General features: G+C 44.7%; 1 protein-coding gene across 1 annotated transcript in view; it reads left to right on the top strand.

The window, feature by feature from the left end:
* Hh (hedgehog signaling protein) overlaps nucleotides 1–21,326 on the top strand; it is a 39,397-nt gene that overhangs the window by 13,574 nt on the left and 4,497 nt on the right. The window lies entirely within an intron of this gene.

Here is a 21,326-nt window from a genome sequence, read left to right as displayed (position 1 = left end):
CTTACTTTGCTTTGTGATATCTAAATTTGAAATAAAAGAGACAGAGGACACACTTATAAATTTTGTGACACCATTTTGAATTTCCATCATGTAATATACTGTTACGCTCGAGTTGGAGTCAACGTTCACAGTTAAGATGGTATATATACCGCATAATAATCGTTAATTTGTAATTACGTCTCTTTTTGCATCTCGGTATAATTAGCCGCACATTCGAGAAATTGTCCGAGAGAGGAAAAAGAGCGACACGATAGAACGAAACGAAGAGGTGGAGGAGAAGAAGGGAGAGAGAGAGAGAGAGAGAGAGAGATCAGTGTAGAGCAAGCTGTGAATGGCTGCGCCCTTGGTGGAACGGTCGGGGGCGGAGGGCTGTCAAGAGGGGCAGTTAATTAATGGGGCGGCAACCGACCACTTCCCTTACCTGTACATGTTTTCTCTTTCTACCATTTTTTTTTCACGGTTTGCCTTTTCCCTTGGCGGCACGCCAAGATTTTCCACCATTTTCAATCTTTGTGATCTTTCTCGTTTCGGAGATTGGTTCCATGCCAATTCACCAAAATCAAGACACAGTTAAAATTATATAATTATCATAGATCGCGAACCCCAAAAAAAATCTCGACAATAAAGATCAATCTCTTGACTTTTTAGTTTTTTCATGATAACTATATATTTTTCTTATTTACTTATTTTTGAAATTCTGTGTACTTTAAGTAGAGAGAACTGTAGTTTAAGTAGATCATTAATAGTAACATTCAAGCGATCTACGCTGACTTCGACAGATTTAAATTGTATTAATTGTTGTATTTTTCTATTAGATCTGTGTTTTAAAATTCATTTCTATCTCTAGAGAATTAGATTACTGCAATTGACATGCTTGAAACCGACAACATGGAGCACACGTCTGATTTGCAAACGTCTCCTGCAGCTTTCTTCATCTTTTCCTTGTTCGTTTTCACCTCCCATCTTCTTCCCACGTCGATTTCGCTTACGGTAGACCGGTTCTCCGCTCCCGAAGCAATAATAAATTTCGCAAGAAGATCGAAGTGCCAATCACGATCGGAGATACGAATGGGAGTACGAAGCACGTGTCGAATCTGCCGTTTTTACCGGCGCCTTTATTTCATATACTTTACACCGTGTATCAGCCTCCGATCTTCAATCCCTTCTCCGTTTCTATCTTCTTCTTCATCGCGCTACGACCGGTTTTGCGGCCATCATCCACGTTGCCATAATAAACTTCACGAAAGATTCCGAGTATCGATCGTGATAGAGGATATCGAACGGAAGTATTAAATCTACAGTGTTCCTCGATCTTTCCCTTTCATCTTTACGTCGCACGCGTACGCGTTATCTCCTCGTGCTTACATCACTTATTCTTGCATCGAGCATCGCTATTGACAATCGGCTTCGTCGTTCGATGCCACAAAGTGTAAAATTAAACAGAAAAAATTTTTGACTATTTTTAAAATTCTTAATTTTGTGTAATTAAGAGACAAAGTTTTCTTACGTAATCAAAATTACTCCAGAGAGGGACAGGTGATTCGTGAACCATCAAATGCAGATGACAAGACGTGAGCTAGTTTCTTTATCGACATGTAACTTTCATCGTTCTTAAATCTCGCCCTTCTCTTTAACATCCTTCAAAAACCAGTTTTCTTATCGCGAATATATAAATTTCGTCAGCGAAAGCGTGGAAATATCGCCCGCAATCATATCTTTTTGAGTTTCTGCTGATGCCCGCTGTATTTCAGCGATCGCTTTTCCTTATCGTTATTTTATCGTTCGCCCTTGCGGATCTTTAGCGATTTTTCGGAATAGCCGTGCCGTCCCGCGAACCGGTTATGCACCCCCTCGGTATCAGTCGCGAGCGCACGATGAGCCATCGATCACCAATGCAGCGCGGGGGCATTAAATCGAGACGTTCCGGATCGTCGACGCAGATTATTCCACATAAATCTGCCTTGCGTGCGAATTACGAGGCAGGAGCGTAAAATTATGCGTCGAAATTATGATTTTGTCGAATACAATTAACCACGTGGCCGGGTCATCGTTACACGCGCGATTTATGTGGGCTCTTTTTATAAGTCAACAGATATATATGCCATATGTCTCGGTTAATATCACCAAATTACAGATGTGAAACTTTTCGCGATAACATACATCTTTCCCCTGTCATTCATTTTGCATATGAATACGATCCTCCATCGATCGGAAAAAAATTGCAAAATTGGTAGAAATTGTAATCCGATATCATCGAAATCGTTTTGGTTTTTGTGCACTCAGATCCGCCGCTTCTCGAGTTTCATCTGTCATCGATTTCTCGTGGCCACGCGTATTTATCCGAGAATGCATCCGAGAGATAGGGCTTCCTTCGGTTTCGAGGAAAATATCTGTTCCCTCCGTGTCGGGTCGTGTCAAAACATCCGCGCGACGGCCGTTAAAGGTCCGTCGCCGCGAGAGATTTTCATTCTCGGAGGTATACATACACGGAGAACGCATTTCCCCGTCCCGAAAATGCCTCCATCCGGTACGATCGGACACGTCTAGGTCTAGATCAACGATAACGCCTAAGTAATTCTGATGGCCGGTAATTTGTCGTGAGACCGGCATCACGACCGCGCCGGCCGTTATCAAATTCCTTATCGCCGTTGGATCTGATACCGACCGGATTCATCGTGTGTTAACGCGATTGAGATTATTAATAATAAAAAACGAAAGCAGTTGAGATTATTAATAATAAAAATAATCGATTATCACGAGTGCCGGCCGACGACGGCGCGGCCGCGGCGCGGCGTTCCATATATCCAGTCTGCGTGGCTCGCTTTCCACGAAGGCGAAGATCGCGCGCCGTAGGCTCGTGCGCAAAAATTTACGCGCGCGAGATTACGGCCGGTCACGTTAACCGATATCATTCCCCGTTGACGATCGGGATCATCGCCGGCGATTAAACGGAGTCCTTGCCACCGAGCGTATGCACACGATCGATCGGCCATTTTATCGGTAACACATATTTTATCGATCGCGCGACAAACGAGATGTTGATAGAGAGGATGACGGCTCCGCTCGCGCGCGAGAAGGGACGCGTAAAGGGATAAAGGGACCAGATTACATCGACAGAATAATTGACATACCTCGTTGAAAACAAATGTTTTAAGCTTGCCGGCCATGTACGAAGCCATAACGAATAACCTTGATTATGAGCTCGTAAGCCAGTTTCGAGAGTATTGATCCGAGATATATTCGGGTAACTTGACACTTTATGCAATTATTAATTATTGCATCATCCGAATTGAAAAACGCCATCATGGATTCGACGTTCTTTGCCGAGGTCTCGAGAGTTCGAGAGTCACTTCTTCTAAAAACCGTCCATATTTTTCGTGGTACGGATTCTATGGAAGGTTTGGCCAGTCTGGAATTTCGCGATGAGGAATTACGGGACGGTTTTTCCTTGATGTCCGCAGGTCCATTATTCGTATCGTCCTAATTCGAAGCGCGTCATCGGGGCCTCCGGAATGTCCGATGGCATGCGACGTCCCCCTTTTTCCTCATCTCTCTCTTGTTCCTACTTCTCCTTCTTTACTTTTTCGTCTCGCTCTTTACCCCACCGTGTCCTGTTTTAGGCCCCAGTAATTAATTTAACTTCTTGTCACGGCGATAGTGGCCGCTAATGGTTTTCTTGTATCCTGCGTGAAACTCTCTAAGTCGTCTCGCCTTTGAATGCCAGTACCGAATGTCGCGATATCTATCATCAATGGAGAGTTCAGGAGATTTCAACCGGAAATTTCATGCATTTCATGCATTTATAATTAATTAATAAGTAATCTATGTTTTTCTCACGTATAAAAATTCTATACAAATTTTAAAGATTTAAAGATCTTATGGCTTCTTGATCTTTTAAAAAGATTAAGAAATATTGTTGATAACCAATTAATGAATAATTTTAACTTTTATTTTTTCTCTACTGAACATAATATTCCTATAAACATTTTGAAAAAGGGCAAGGTCTTGGAACATATAATCATGGCGATTATCGAACGCATTATTAAACGGCAAGGAAAGAGATAGTACGATAGGATTTTGGTAAAGCCAGCTCTAAGAGCCAAAATACCAAAATGCTATTGTAGTTAAAAATATCGGCATTTCGTGACGAGGGGAGAGAAAAGAGGCCTTCGTTTTCACGGAGGGAGAGATGGACCAAAGAGGCGGCTGGTAAATAGCTGCGTGTGCAGCGTCCGTTCTGGCCGCCGCGAGGCGTTAACGAGGCGGGCAAACACGAAGAAGAGGACTAGGAGGAGAAGATGGAAGAGGTGCCGGACGAAACGAAGCGGGAAGAGAGAGGGAGAGAAAGCTGAGAGGTAGGAGAAAGGGAGAGGAGCCGGGTAAGGCACGAAGACGCCTTTTCAAGGTGAGGTGTAAACTCTGCCGCCCTTCGGCTGCCTCTATCGGCCGCCTCTTCGTGCAACCACCAACACAAAGCACCTCTTTCCATCTTATTAAGACCCCCGACCCTACCGGCACACAACAACCGGACTCTCTCACGATTCTCTCTTTCTTCCTCTTTCTTTCATTCTTTCGCCCTCTCTTCGGCATATTCCTTCTCTCCATTCTCTCTGTTCTCTTATCCACGAGATTTCTTCCTCTCTACGAGTCTTTGAGCTTACGCGCTCGCCGACATCGCGCGCCTATCGAAACGGAAATATCTTACGCCAGATTATCCAATTCTCCAGTGCGGAGAGTAAATGAAGAAGGAAATTGAAAGAGATTTTGACAGCAAAAAAGTCGCAATTAGACGATACAATTTTTTATTTATTAACGGATAAACTGATGAGATTCATTATTACTGGATCTGATAAATTTTTATTTGCGAAAATATTTGTTCTTTTTATTCCCGCGACAACTCGCAAGTTTGATTTCTCTATCGTCTTGCATGTCGTACGATGCGATTGGCAATGATAATTTATTAACGAGGGCAACTCAAGTCTTGTACGAACGCGCCTTCCTCTTGTTTCTACGTTGTTATTTTAAAAGTACTAATTGCTTTGGTATAGGCGCGGGTATAGCGCCTGATTGCGCGGCGTGTATTCGAAATACGAACTCGCTCGATTGGATATCGTGCGGAAACAGCGGCGAAGAGAGCAACAAAACGCGAGCGGAGGCGAGCAAGCGAACGAGCGAGCGAGCAATTGCAGGAGGCGGCGAGCAGCACCTTGTTTATTTTAATCGGGGCTCAACGTGCCTGCGAGATTGTTTCGTCTCGCGGCACCACGATGTTTAGCTCGCCGTTTAATCGCCGTTAACGAGCGGTTATCGTTCACCAACTGGAAACACGGCGATGCTAACGAGGCGATCGGCCGGAAGCACGAGCCCTTTCGCGTTCACTTGCCTCTTCGCTCTTCTTCTTCTTCTTCTTCTTCTTCTTCTCCTCCTTCTTCTTCTTCATCTTCGTCTTCTTCTTCCTCTTGCTCTTCTTCGTGATGTTCTCGTGCTATCCGAAGAAGGACGACTCTTTACCTTGACAACGTGCACGCTACGTAATAACTAATTTTTCCTTCTCCTCGATAACTAAGGAAGTCGGCGAAACGAATTACCAATGTCACACAAATTTTTTTATACTCGAACAAATATGAAATATAAGAAATAGGTTGTACAACTTTCTTTTTGATAAATAAAATCCTTATTCTTGAGAAATCACGTTGGTGGTCTCCAACGTCGAGAAATGTGAAGCGAACGAGTGCGAAATATTATAGAATTCCATGCTAACCTCCAGTTTCGAGTCATTCTGCTATTCAAACACAGAACTGTCATGTGTCTGGACAAACGTAATCCCCTGTTTCGCTTGTCGGAAACCTCATCGAACTAACATCGTCAATCGTTAAACAATGTTTGCTGTGAAGAGGTGGAAAATCTTTTGACGCGCCCAACCGTCACGCTCTCTTTCTCCAGGTGTTCTCCGGTTCTCCAGTCTCTCCGGAAAAAAGGAAAAGAGAGACTATTTTTCTTTTCCCGCAATGTAGAAACGTAGAATTTCATTCATTCTCAAAAGCAGTCAAATTTTACTTTACGGCGCGACTAATCTGGCTGGCCAAATATTTAGAGCGACATGACGAGGGAAGGGTTCCTCTTGTTGTATTAGTACCTGTCACACGGTAGTTAATCCTTAAGATCTTCCCGTTGGGTTTTGTACCGTGGAAAATCGCGAATTAGAAAATCGCGGCTTAGCTTTGCCAACGGACTCCCCGCGGACAAAAATAAAAACTTGTCAATAAATTTTTCTCCGATATTCAGTTTCCTTTGGAAATCTATGAATTTCCATTCGTTTCGCCCTTTTTCTGAGAGTCTTTTCATTGTTGCCGTCGCGAAATGTCTCGCACGCTAGATATATATGCATTTTTTTGGCTCTGCGTTATATCTTTATCCATTTCACAACGTTCGTTTGAGTTCCGTTTGAGAATGGCCGAACGCCATCCCTGACAGAGGGTATTAGCGGCGTAAAATACAGCCTAGTCGTCCAGCGGCTCGTTACATTAACGACTCTTCGCGAATCACACACATCCTACTCGTGTTTACGGAAGCGTCAGTCGCGGTCCAATAAATAACGAGATTATTGCGCGGCATGTCGAACAAAAAGCAGCCACACTCTGTAGATAATGCCCGTTTAATTTACGGTGTTTTTGATTCGGCTGATGCTAGCGGGGTAAGTTAAGCGGATGTTTACGACCTGGCGGAGCGTTCAACGAGAGTTATCGGCTCTCTGTAATCTGAATTTGATCTGGTCGCCAAAAATCTCCGCGCTCTTTGGTGATTAATCGAGACCAGATTTGTCGCGATTATGACTCGATTAATGTAGTCGGATCCCCGAGAGACTGTAGCCCCCAAAAGGACTTGGCCAGAAGGATTGGAACGACCGGCACTGTTATACACATCGTGATAGCGTTATGATCGTCATAAGATTTTACAACAGTCATAACAGGTCCGATCTTTTATTGTTGTTCGGACATCCTAGCGAAATCCGTCCCCCCTCGCCGCTTCGTCGATCTCCGGTCTCTGTAAATTTTGCTCAGTTAATCAGAACCTGCTTTGTGAGAGCATGGCGCATGTTTCACGAATAAATTATTGTGATTATTAATGCGTGTAATCAATCAAATGTACACTATTTAAAAAATCAAACTTTTACCTCGTAAAGTTTTATAGAGAGCATTCACGAAATCCGAACATCATCGTTCCGAAGGTGACCGACGACGACATTCTGTGTCGCGGACAAGGAGATATCCTGTTCGCCAGGATCGTTTTTCTTTTATTTACACATACGTCACAATAGTCGCCTGGCAGGCGTGATAAATTCTGGTAATAGTCGGCCATCAATCTGGCGGGAATTACGTGCACCGCACGTTCCCTACCACAATGGGCCCACACCGGGCTAGTACGGGACTCAACGTTCTACAGCGGGCCCTATTAATAAACCAACGTATTAACAAAGGATACATCCACTTGTTATTTAAACTGTCGGACGTCTGCCCTGGCGCTCCCCTTCCTCGATCAGACTTGATCGATCGTCATCGATTATCATAGATTCAGCTATGATAATTATGGCGTCGACCTGATACCCGAATCGAGAAAGAGATATCCGCGTGACAAAGATCATTGCACCCGGAATTAAATTTCAATTTTTCAGAATGGAGGGTCCGTGCGCATACGAGAGTCACGGGAGAGAATATGTGTCGATATAGCTGGAATTTACTCTTTCACCAACCAACGCGTTCGACTTCTTTCCGATCGTAGCGCGTACCAGGTGTCGCGGTCAAGTCAGCGGGTACAGAATCATTTCTCGAATGTTCTCTCTTTCTCGCATCGATGTCCCCGTGATACGGGGAGATGTTTTCTCGGTCAAGTGTCGTCGGTGAATAGCGATCCGTGAATGCTTATCGCATGAATGGGCCTCCCCTCGACATTCGGAAGCGACGGAATTCGCGTCGATCTTCGCGCCTCATCCCCGTTCCGTTCTCCCCTCTTCTCCACTTCCCCTCCCTTCCTGTTCCGACTCTCCTTGATCCTCTCCATGAATCTCCTGGGATGTAGATGGTGAGCCGAGATAAGGGGGCTACTTAAACTTAACCCTTGCACGAGCTCGTGCTCTCCAAGAGCAGGACGACCGGTGAGACCGGAGGCCACACACCAAGAAAGACTAATAGCCGAGAAGATAACGCTCTTAAACACTTTGCCAGGCCAATGCTTCTTCTCTCCTGTTGCAACCTGCTCTCCCGCCTCCCCTTCTGCCTCAACGAACGAGCTACCACTCGACACCGATAACGCTGCCGAACATTTAACCAGGGGCAGCGAACGACGGGAGCTTACAACCGGAGCGTCTCCTCGCGAAAAATCTGCGTGACCGCGTTTACGTAACTTTCCAGCGGAAGGAGTCAATTTATTTTTCACAGGAGAAACTATAGCGACGCTTTAAAGAAGTTACGTTTACCTCTCGAGGTCATCTCTGAATTCGTATTCTTAAGGAATTAAGATTACACATTACAAAGCTGTTTCTCCGAAACTAGTTTTCTTTCTTTCTTTCTTTCTTTTTTTTTTAAAGATGAACGGTACTTGTATACGCCAACGCGATCGCTGTGAAGTGTCCCCGGTGTATCGTCAATGAGCTCCGTTCTCGCCTACAGCACGGGATAACGGCTCGATTATTGCTTTACGGTACGCCGAGATAAGACGCAGCAACGAGTTTATTGCTCCGTCGTACGTACTTGTAAATATCGCTAACGACCTCGCGTACACGCCACCTCTGAATGTTAATCTTAATTTCCCGTGACAAGACGCGCCGCTACCTGCTCCCGCTCGTGCACGCGTGAAAGATTGAATTAATACCGCTCGTATACACGCCGTGGAATCATAACGAAGTAGCGCTTCCGAGTAATCTCGCCATCAGCAACGCGGCAGCCGAGGAGTTACTTAGATTGATCTTATCGATTACGCGTTTAATCGGCGCAACCGGCATAATTTGCAATGCCGTGTTTAACGACGGAACATATCTCGCTACATAATTCCGAGACACGTTTGGCAGCCAACAAGCGATATATCTGAAACCGCTTGACAATATTAACGCGCATTTGTACACCGTTAATATCCGAGATTTTTATCGAGATGATATAATTCGTTTCAATTTACATTAGTTTTCTTCCTCTGTGTACAGACGATGCACCGCATTCTCGATACATTGTGCTTGTAGTAATTGTTTATCTTTTAATATTAAATATATCCTTTTAATTCGAATTAAGATTTTACTATAAAGCAATCGAATTGATATTAAAAATATCGTCATCTACTGATAAACGAAATATTTCAGTTATCATCGTTAAATGACTTTGCAGTTACGTTTGTGAAATTTTTGTTAACGAGAATATCTGATCTAAGTTTATCTATATAAATGTAACAAATTTATTTTTTAAGATACGTTTTGAGAATATGTGAATTTATATCTGTTTTACTGCATTTCTCTGATGTTACGATCTAATGAAATAACAGTAATACACGTAATAATAAATCGGAGATCCGCGGATCTTTAGATCTGAAGGGTGACAAAAAAGTAATCATCGATCTAAGAATCGTTTTATTTGTGAAAGGGCCGACGTGTACAAACACAAAGGCAACAGGTGGTGAGTGACTTCGGGTTTAGGTTACCGGTTCGGCTATTCAGTTTTATTCATGACTCGGGAGAGAATCGCGTATACAAATCTACTATCCGTGGGCTACTCGACCCCTCGAATTCTTTTCCTTCCGTCGACCTTCGAGGCTCCCGGTTAGGTTGATACGTCCTGCGGTAATGCGTTCACAATGGATTTAACGATCCCCTTACTTGTCGGGCGCGACTTCACGTCTCGCGGGGCACGGATATCGGATTATCGTTCACAAGTAGCGCAATTACACACGCAATTGTTTAACTAGAAGTTATCAAACTCCATTATCTTGCACCGAGATAGGAGATATCGATAGCTTCCCGTCGAGTTATTGTAAAACTGCGCGCCAACTAAATCAAACAGAACTAAGTACCGTAAAATCGTAATCTTGTTATCATTTTCTCTCCATTTCTTTTAATTACCATGATAATATAGCAAGATATAGCAAGATGTAGATATAGTAATATAGCAGATGTGGCGTAGCAGGCATTATGCCTAACTAATTAATAGTTTGTACTTGTAACGCTTGATAAGGACCTAAACCCGAGGTCGAAACGTAGCGTGCTATTTAATAAAGTTGGCCAGTTGGGTCGAATGAAGATACACCTAAGCTGAATTATTTTCACTTACTGGCGAGATAACTCTCAATTTGCTGTTTATAATATAGCAATATTTTTTGGTCAGGTACATACATGTCTCAGGGTAAGCATTTCGAAAATCATAAAATGGCAAATGTATATAAATTATTATCTGGCCGGGAATTTGGAGAACGGCGCCAACTGCGCGCTTAGATCTATAATCGATAAATCGCAGGGAGTGAGATAACCGATACGTGACGGAATGCAAAATAACAGGGCGATTCAGGCCAATCGTTATCTGCGCTCGATGGCGCCGTCTGTCAATAAACGTCAACGATGTAAACTTGCCGTGCAGGTACTTTTTGATATGTACAATCTATTGCACACTATATAAAATATCCTCGATTTAAAAGACTAAAAATATCTTGGTGTAAACAGATTTTGCATTTCTTTTTTACTGAGATTATATATTTTTAAATAGATTGATCTCCAAAACTGAAAAATTTCTAGAAAATACAGACATGTGATAAAGTTGTGAAAATAAAAAAATTATAGAATGTCAATGAAAAAAAAAAAAGAGAAAATGTAATCTTGCCGGTTTAAACTAACTGTAAGAATGAAATCTGTTCTATTAATAGAAATTAGTGAAAAATTCAATGAATAAACATTCACAGGAGCAATTTGCATGTGGCCAAGCGACGATTGCAATAAGTGAGTGATTTATAGTTATCACCGTTTAGAATGTAGATCAAGCGTACGATTAGAGCGAACGGCTCGTTGCTGTACGCACGTATTTACACGCGGATGCTTAATTGCGAATACGAATATTTTTCTTTAAGCGCCACTTTGCATGTAGCCGCGATATACACGGCATGGCCGTTACAATTGTGTTTGAATGATGGGGTATTTATAAATCAAATTTCTAAATAGCATAATAAAGGCGATTTACTCTTGTCTCTCATACTAATTGTATGCAGATACGTAGTAAGCGGATCCGGCGAAAATAACACGCCGAGACTAAAGATCAGCACGGTCCAAAGGTCAATTAGCACTAATTAGCGCGGCTGCTACGACTGATTGATTTAGTGGACGTGCCGTGAACATTTCTTCGTCTCTCGCAATCTCTCCGTGCTTCTTTTTAGGTCTTGCGTCCAACTTCCTTTACTCAAGTTATACTTTTGCATTTCTTAAAGAGATGAAATAATTCAAGTCAAGATAACAAGATTTTTTAAAAACAATTGCAACAAGTATCGACAAACTTTCGTTTTTTATAATAATTTGTATGCTAACGATCTACTAACTAATCAATTTTTAAATATGGTTTTATAATTTAAAAAGATCATAACTAAAAAAAAATGCATGTGTATTTTTATAATGTGTTCTTATCGACATACATTTCAGTCAGAATTTAAAAAAAATTATTTAAATTTGTCCAATTCGAATACCTTTCTCCAGGTTGAGAATAATGTTTTCAACTTTTAGTTCCTTCCTTCGGAACTGCTTGTCCCACGCTTGTCGATGTCGGACGAGAAAGCGCATTGAGATTGCCATGGATGATTCACAGACAGGTGCTTTAGAAGTTCGTGCCGACGGCACGGAGTAATCACGCGAATGACAAGATAAATAATCGTCCGCCCACGTTGCAGATATTGTGTTGGCTAAAGCGCGTTGCATGTAAAGCCCGTGTGATGTGTGGAATCCCGTTCGAGGAAAATATTCATATATGTTTTATAAGGTATACATATATTTGCACTTTGCATACATTTGTGCAAACGAATCGCGAATCTTAGCTTCATGCAAACATTATACTGTGCACGATCGACAATTTTCTTCAACACAAATTGCATCCTGACAGAATGGTGTCGTGTACGTCTGTGTGAAGAATAATCGGGATAAAAATCATTAATCTTTTATACCACGAATTCTGTAACTGTGTACATTCATTGACAATATGTTACATGTCTTATCAAAAGATATGAAAGAGGAAGAAGATAAAAAACTGACGCAATCCAGATGCACGATGAAGCGATAGCAAATGCTTCTAGATAAATTTGCGAAGGTTCGGATAACATGTTGGAAACTATTATTAAACCGGTAAGCTGTTTTGGAGATAGCTAGAGCACACAAACCGAAATTTTACGAATAGCATCGTTCGGTCAAACACGCTGTATTTGTAATTCGCGATTTGATCAATGCAAGATACGAATGTTCCTCTTACGCAAAGCCAAGGCTTCATTCAACAATTCGCGGAAAATCTACTTTACGAAACTGTATTTTCGCGTTTTATTTGCACCATCAGCGAAGCGTTTCTGTGGAATTTGCTTTTTCAACCGACAAACTTAGAATGCCAGAATCTTTAACTAATATCGAGAGTCATACAATAATAAGCAGAGATCGTTTTTACTCGCCGTCATTCATAGCGGCGATATTTCCGACGCAAGAAATACCCTGTTCTTTTTTTGGTTCTGCTACAGATCCCTTAACGTGACCTAACGTTATATATCCGACACCGTATTACGCATACACATCCGACACCGTATTACGTAATCTGCTATATTTATGATATGATTGCATATGAAAAACTTTTTTATTTTCTGTCTAGACACGAAGAGTCAGTTTTTATTATAACAGCACTTACAAATCATACTTTTTATTTTATCTAGAACGGTCCTTAATTTTAATGAAACGTTCTATGTGATCAGCGTTTTGAACGATTTCTCTTTGGTTTATCAAGCTTCTTTTTCCACGAAAAAGAAAATGGAGGGGGGATCGATGTAGCTTAAGATTAATAATAATTCGATTGCTTATCAAATCAAACCACTACATATTCGCGACTGTAATTTAATTCTGATTTATTATATTAACTAAATTCTTCTAAAAAAAGAGTTACGCCGCGTGCAGCTTCAACTTTGTGACTGCGCAACTGTGAAAGCACACCGGTTTAACGGGGCGAGACTTTTTGTTATGACTTCATCCCGACCACAAATCAAGGTGACTTATCACGCGCGGTAGAAATCACAGGCAAGAAGGCAGAGATAGGGAAACTAGTCACGATTTCGCCTCGACAGACTCCTCCGTGCGGTCTGCCACGGTCTCCTTACGGCGCGCTCGACGAATTCGCCTTATAACCTGTGATTTACAATGGCATTTACGAGGAGTGTCGCTATATAAAGTTTCATAAACCCCCTCGCCTCCCCAACCACGTCGGCGAATTTTTCCGGAGGCGACGCGACATCCCTCGACTTGAGACGCGCCACGTGTGCAAACTTTCTTCAGACGTGCTAGCACGCTGTCAGTGATAACGATCTTTATCGTCGATAGGAAATAGAACGTGCCAGATACACGTCGATGCGAATCGCCGTGAAATGTCCGCTACGTGAATGTCCTTATCGCCTAGATATCGCCGTCGAGATTAACCCATTCAAAGGAACGCAACTGGATGGAGGATTTCCGCCTCCATTTTCGTTCGGGCTAATCGAGCGACGTGACAAATTGACATTCGCCTATCTGATCCACATGGAAAGTCGATTCGTCAAATAAGCTTTGAGTATTCTAGGAGATAAGGTAAATCGTAAACAATCATTGACCACTCAAGGGACACTCATCCCTTTCATTATGGTGATTGATAAGCATTTCATTCAAAACAATGCATGAAGGAATTACTGTCTCGTTTAGTAGGAAATTTATTGATCTTCCTTTATATCAGCAGAGAGAAACGAGTTCTTTCTGCTGATAAACCGCATCTCTGATAGGGTTACGATAAAACGTTGGTGGATATTGCTACTTATTGTTAGCGCTAGCATTATCGACAAACGCGATCTTAAGCGGAGCGTGGGATAGCCGTGTAATTTTCTGATTTAAGGGTACGCAAAACATGTGACACCTTTGTCACGTGTTATGCGTGGATGTTGTGACGGCGATTAAAACCTCGTTAGGTCGGACGCGCACCAAGCATTCCTGCGGTCCGCACGCGAGATTTAAGGTCCATCTATAGGGTAGATCCCGGGGTGCTCGACGCGGCGGCGGCGGCGGCGATGGCGGCGGCGAAGAGGAACGAGAAGAGAGATAGGATCAGGCTGCTACATCCTGCGGGATCGTAGCGGGCCCGGGCAGGGCCGGCCCTGCCGCGGTATCTAATCTGGCCACTTTTGGAGCCGCGGGTAGCCGTGTTTTGGCCGGGGATCGTGTTAAGGGGATTTACATTCATTTCGATCCTAATAACCCGATCCCTCGGATCCCGATTTGGAACACGATATATCCATCCTCTCTCGTATACATATACCTTGCCCTCTCTCTTCTACCTTCTCTTGCTTTTTCTTTTCCCCTTTCTCCTCTCACTTCTTTCTCCTCCTCTTCCTCCTCCTCCTCCTCCTCCTCCTCCTCCTCCTCCTCCTCCTCCTCTTCCATCAGCTTGGCCGGTGCAACAAGCTCTTAAGTTCAGGGCGTCGAGTGTCTCCCAACTTTCACCCCTTTATGAATAATTTCTCGTCCTTACACCGCTCTTTCCTCGGGTGCAGTTTGATAAAAATATCTACAGCTGAATAGAACATTCTTTATCTGCACATTTTATATTACTCGCCTTCACTCTATAATTCTATTGTACGTGTGTATCAGGTTCTCCCATAACACACGTGTCGCCCTGCGACTGCATTGGTATGATTTCACAACATATCAATAACAAATTACTCCTTCCATCTTCCTTTATTCTTCGTCGTACTTGATATTCTCTTTCGACTTGTTCTCACGCGTTCTCCGTCAGGTCTTCCAGTTTCTGGCTTGATACAATTCCTTTGACGTAATCTCGCACGTTCGTGACCGCGAAGGGATATCGATACGCGAAGGGATAGCCAGTCGCTTCGCGGGACAGAAGGAAGAAGCCGCGCGAGAGCGATCGAGCAGCGGAGCGAACAGTGGAAGCGACGAGGCGTGCTTTGATTGCGGTGGACGAGGCATCATCACCCGTGGTCGCCTTCGTGGAGTGCCCGAGGAGCCTGTCGACGACGGGCGTGACGTGCCTCGGGGCCAAAATAACACGCCCCTGGTGTCGTTCTGCCCCCCCCCCGTCCCGCCACGTTCTCGCTCGTTCTGCGGGTCCTCCTCGGGCTCTCCCCGCTCTCTCGTCGCCATCACTCCGTCTGATCCTCCTTCACCTTCTCTCTCCGTGGGTAATCCGTTCCCACAGACAAAAGGGCCTCGCGGTCCGTCGACTTCGATCTTCCTCCACCGCCTCGATTGTCCCTCCTCGCGGTCTTGTCTTCCGCTCAGGTATGTAATAAGGATGTAACATGAGCTCTCCCCGGGACACGGCGAGACCTCGATCGGTCCCGCGACAGGTTCGAGCCTCCTTGATCGCGCGCGATCCGGGAGGATCGATCGGGCTTTCCAGGAAATCACGCGGCCGGCCACAGATGTCGAGAGGAAACCAGAAGGATCCTTGATAACTCGATGAGAAATGTTCGTTCGAATGTTCTTTTCATTGATTATTCGCGACGTGGCGCGAGCAGCAGAACGCAACGATCAACGAGCTTGTTACAAGGGTGGTGAACATTGCGAAGTAAGATTATAACATTGGATATTTCTAAGACGTTTGGCTAAATCCGCGTTTGAATTTAACAATATGACCGTTTATTCCATCATTTGGACTGATGACAAAGTATTATACGTATGATTAGTACAGTACGCTGATAAAGTCTGGCCAAATATTTTACCAACACTCTGTACACCAACACTTCATCCTGCTCCGAAAACATGAAAGAGCTACTTTTTAAAGTCCGCAGTTAATACCCGTCTGAACCTTTTAAGTTCTCCTTTGCCTTGTTGTCGCTCTCGTCTTAGAGTGTCACTGCGCAGGTAAGCAATAAGGATGTAACCTGATCTGCTAAGAGCGCAGAAACACAAGGATCGAAACCACGACAGGTTGAAAATTCCTTAGCGAGATTGATCGTCACGTTGCGTCGATCGGCTTCCCGGAAATTGCATGTTGGCAAGATGACACGTTTGTTACAAGGAACTTATAATTCAGATTTTATAAAGAAAAGTAATATTGTAAAATTTGTATAATGAATAAGATAATTTAAAGAGTTTATTATTACTTTGACTATTATTTTCCATATAAACGAGCGCCTAAGAAGATTTGCTTTAACCAATAGCTTGAAAAAAAAAAATTAATCACTATGAATTGAATTTTCAATTCACAATCCCGTCTTCGTCGAGTTTAGACTCGAGATATTCGGTTGTTTGACGAACTGCTAAAATAAAGAACGTAGATTCGTACGGCATACAAATATTACAAATGAAGCTACGAGACGAAAGAAATCAGAATAAAGATGAAGGAAGGAGAGACGAAGAGAAGCGTGAGATAGGTCGTCCCGACGCAGGGATTGCTCTTCAGTCGTTACTGCTGGGACCATCTAGAGAGCTCGACAAACACTCGATGCACCTCGCACGATTCTTTCTGAAAGCACGACTATCATTGTTGCCGTGTCATCTCTTTGGTCCCGGGCCATTGTCCTTCGCACCGATCATTTCGTCTCATTTCGATAGTCCCTTTAGCTTTAGCCGTCGATTAATCAAGACGATCGCGCCGATCGTACGTGAAAAAGGAGAAGAGAAGGTGGGCTGAGAGTTTCGACAAAAGTCTGCTGGAAGCAAGAAATAGTAGCCTCGATATATGGCAATCTTAAAAGTCCATAAAAGGATTTCAAAGTGTCCGCGCGCGCCACGGACTCCTCTCACTGTCTGAGAATTTAAATCCTTGGCGATCAGCGGAATTGATAAAAGTACGAACACGACGTCGAGCGTGTGGGTGTCACGGGGGTTACTGTCGAGGCGGAAGTGGCTTCCTGGAAGATCAGCTGACGCCTGGGCGGTTCGTTTTGTTGCGCGGTGAATGGAACATTGGGGACCCACTCCCGGGGCCCTCGAATGCAGCCGATATGCGGCCACGGCGGGAACGCCGGGAAGGAGGCGGAGGGTGGTGGATCGCGCGAGAGGAGGGGGTAAAGCAACGAGCACGTTAAAACAAGAAGATTGGAATAAAAGGTTGGCCTGGCCGCGGGAAGGTAAAGCCAGAGCGGGCCCGGAGGTGGAGAAGAAACGGAGAAGAAACCGGTGGGGGCGGGGCTCCGTCTGCGGATGCTGGTATGGAGCCCAGTCCTGCTTCGCACACCATCTTCCTTCATCTCGGACCCAACCCCCTTTCGAGACAGCAGTACGTGGCCCATCTTCGGGTTTCTTTGCTCCCGTCGTTTCTTCTATTTTAACGTGCTTCTCCTCTTCATCTTTCTCTATCCTCGTCCTCGTCCTCCTCCTCTTCCTCCTTCACATCTTCCTTCTGCTCCTTGACCTCCACACCCTCGGCCAGCGTCTCCAACTGTTCGGCAACACTCCGACGTCGTTTGTCTCGACGTCCCACTCCTTTGTTCTCGGCGATGGCTCGACAATTTCGCGGACGTTATCTGCGATTTAACGAGCCGTAACATGCACCGAGGGCAATTAGTACCATGCCAAACAGGGAAATTAATATCGCTTTAATGTCGCTACGTTGATTATATACCGCAGGATACACGCACGCGAGCCAAGTTGCAGACGCGCGAGAGTTAACACGGGTTTACCCGCACGTTTAAGCGATAAGATACGAAATATGTAAACGAGGTGTAAGGCGACATGCGCTTCGTAATTAGTGGCCATCGGGGCCGAGTGATGAAGGAGAGATAAAATAACATCGGGGCAGAACGCCGAGAGAGAGAGCATCCTTCACACAACGCGACTCATCATCTCCCATCAACCTGACTGGTTTCTCAGCTACTGGCAGCCCGCTATTCGTAATACCACGTGTGTGCGTGTGTGCATGTGTGCGTGTGTGCGTGTAAACTTTTTATTCGTGCTCGTAAGGATTGATTGGACTTAATTTATCTCCGTAAAGACTGAAAATATCGATAAACTTTTACAAATAATAGGCATATTCTTATATTTTACTGTGCAGCGTATCACTTATGTATTTTATAGTATGTACAGAAGCAAAATTTGCTAACATTGTTAGTACCGTTGCTCTCTCTTTTTCGATTAAATCGAGAACCATTATAATAAGTGGCCGAGCGATATTCCGAATGACGATGCTCCTTCACAAACGATTTCCAGGAAACTTTCATCCTCATACCTCTCACAGAAATTGGGATTGGCCCAATTCCATTAAGGTCCTTTCTGTGAACTAAAGCCGCGGCTTCCCTTTTGCGTTTCACACGAACAGTCGTTTTCGGGAGGTTCGGCGCGCGTACAAGCACTCGGCTGAACTTTTTTCGATTTCCGCCGCAATTCTTTTCTTCCTCCCCTTCCCTCCACCGTCTTCGCGTAACGCTCCTTATCCCTAATGTATTACGGGCCGGGCCATTTTTTACTCGAAATGGATTTTCATATAAGACCCGACATTCTCGGCTTTGGCCAACCGCGCGCACTCCTTCTCACTCCATCATATCCTGTATCTCTTCAACTCCGCCAAAATATTTGTAAATAGATGTAAAGTCTGGGAGGGGCCCAGGGGGTACCCTGCTGTGCGAACAAGGCTCCCCATAGCGCACTACGGCCGATATATCTCTCGAGCCCTTCACCATTCTTCCCTCTCTTTATATGAGACTCCTTCGCAGCCTTTTATACTTCCCCCTCCTCCATCTTCCTCTTCTTCTTCTTGTTCTTCTTGACTCCGTCGTCATTCTCATGCTCTATTACCTCGGTTCTCATCGTGTATCGTGCAACGCGAGGACTACGCACGAAAGCCAAAGGCGCATGAGAAAATTTTCGTGGATCGATTTTTGATCATAATCTTTGTATCAAGAATATGTATTCGATATTTTGGTGACAGGTGAAATCGGAATACGTATTCCTGCATACGCATCCTACCTTTATAATCTGATGCTCGACAATATCTTTACGTTCGAGGAGCAGCCCCTATATAGGAAATCAAAATATCTCATTCTAATATCACTATAAAATGATTGATTCATTTTAAATCGATTTTTCCAAGGGATGCATGACGATAATCCTTCGCTTTCATGCGCCGGAAGTAATATGACAAGTCGATCGAAAGTTAGCCATGTTATGATATAGCAGATAGCTGAATCAACAGCCTTATAAATTTCGCGAAATGTATCACACACAAGGGAATTAAGGGCCGCCTATTGAACGAATTCGGATACGCTCCGTTCACAGGGGTTTATTTGAACCTCGGGGACTTTAATGGAAATTCATCTGACAGCCGACGGGCGTGCAATTCACTCGCAGCAATCGCGTGCACGTGGCGTGAAGGTTTCCACCGGCGCGGCGCGGCGCGGCGCGGCGAGGATCCGAGCTCGTGAGCGCGAGGAAATAAAAAGGCGGCGAGAAGAGGAGGAGGAGGTGAAGGAAAGGTGGGACCGGTCCCCCGACGAGAGGCCGTCGTCTGCACTCAATAGGGGCTAATTGCCGCAAGGAAAGCTGCAAATTCGTGGACATTGTTAGCTCCGTTCCATTCTCGAGTAGTGTCGAACGGGCCTCATTGTGGCCGCGCGAATCGCGAGCTGCTTCGTGTCCGACGGTGCACCGTCGGGTTGCGCGCCGCCATTGAAATACCACGAGAATGAAAAGGGGTGAGATGCAGGCCGCCGGAGTGTGTAAAATTCGTCGCGGCCGCAGCGCGTTCTCGCGATCGACAGGCACCTCACGACGGCTTCTTCACGACACCGACGCTCACGACGGCTTCTACTACTCTCCCTTCACCTCCTCTCCCCCCCCCCACTCCAAAGTTGCCAAAGTCGATTGTGCCCTCCCGAAAATTACCTTCTTCCGCGCACTCGGCTGGGAAGAAAAAGTGCAAAAGGAGCCCCTTGGGCAACTCGGGGGAGAGGACCCGCTCGATTTACACCGTGCGCGTTCACGCACAAGCGGGCCTGTCTGTGTTCTGATCAGTCATCCGCGTGATACAGCCCTGCGTGGGCGATTGCCCTCCGAGAATCAATTTGAACACGGGCCTCGGACGTCTCGAATGCCCTTCGACAATGCCGCGGCTCCGGTCAATGGGGACTCCCTTTGCGTTTGGCTTCTCGCGCCCTCGATACGCCGCGTTCCGGATTAAGCCCGGGTTTACACGGGTCCCGCGCTATTGGGGCCCCTGTCTCACTGAGTCGGGGCTATCCATGCTTCGTTACGAGAACGCGTACCCTATTGACTCACTGGAGCACCGCCTGGCTGCCGTCGTCGTCGACGTAGAGGTAGACAATCAGAAGGAACGAGAGAGAGAGAGAGAAAGAAGTGGTTCTAGGTGAGAAGAGAGGAAGCGGCTCGGCGTGACCGAATGATCCTCGACATCGGCCGTATTTATATTCCTGTTTGCCCGCTGATTCGCCACGGATCTGTGCCCGTTAAAGTCTCTTAAAGATCCAGGACAAACCTCATAACCGGTCAAAATACGCATTCGTTTTCCTAACCGGCGATTCACGCGATCGCTCTCTGTACCTGACGCCACTGGTCACGACTAAGGTCCCCTTTTTCCGCGCGCACCATGAAATCGACTGAATTCCCCGGGCTTGGAGCCGAGCCGAGCCGAGTTGGACCGTCGTTGGCGCGACGTTTTCAAATGTGACGGAAATCGTATTAAGCGGAACTAACCGGAAAAGTGGGTTGCGATGAAGAGTCTCGCCGAAAGAAACGAAAGCCGGCTCTAATCTTGAATTTCAGAATGTATACTTAATCCGAATTCAAAATAAATACGCTAAAAATAATTTTCTGAAAGTAGAATAGGAGAAGTAATACGGTCTCTAGATTTTAATTCCTTATAAATCCTTATAATATTTTAAATCCTTAAAAATACATTTCAACATGTCAGACGGTGTGAGCCTAATATCATCTAAAAACAAACTTAGATAATATAAAAGTTCTTTAATGCTCACCATCCATCTTACTACCTATAGGTAGACAATCAAAATATATTGCAAATCCGAGTGTTAAATTTTCCAGATTAGTGTTAATCGCGGACGTATACATCCAGAAAGATTGTAATTTTAGCTTTTCCTCCGTTTGCCGATTAGATTAAGCGCAGCCT

Source organism: Temnothorax nylanderi, unplaced genomic scaffold, assembly GCF_030848795.1.
Source record: "Temnothorax nylanderi isolate EJ_2023f unplaced genomic scaffold, tnyl_v1.0 TNYL_tig0048_pilon, whole genome shotgun sequence".
Classification (NCBI taxonomy): Eukaryota; Metazoa; Arthropoda; class Insecta; order Hymenoptera; family Formicidae; genus Temnothorax; species Temnothorax nylanderi.
The sequence above is the reverse complement of the archived record's forward strand: the minus strand, read 5'-3'. Positions and strand labels throughout refer to the sequence as shown.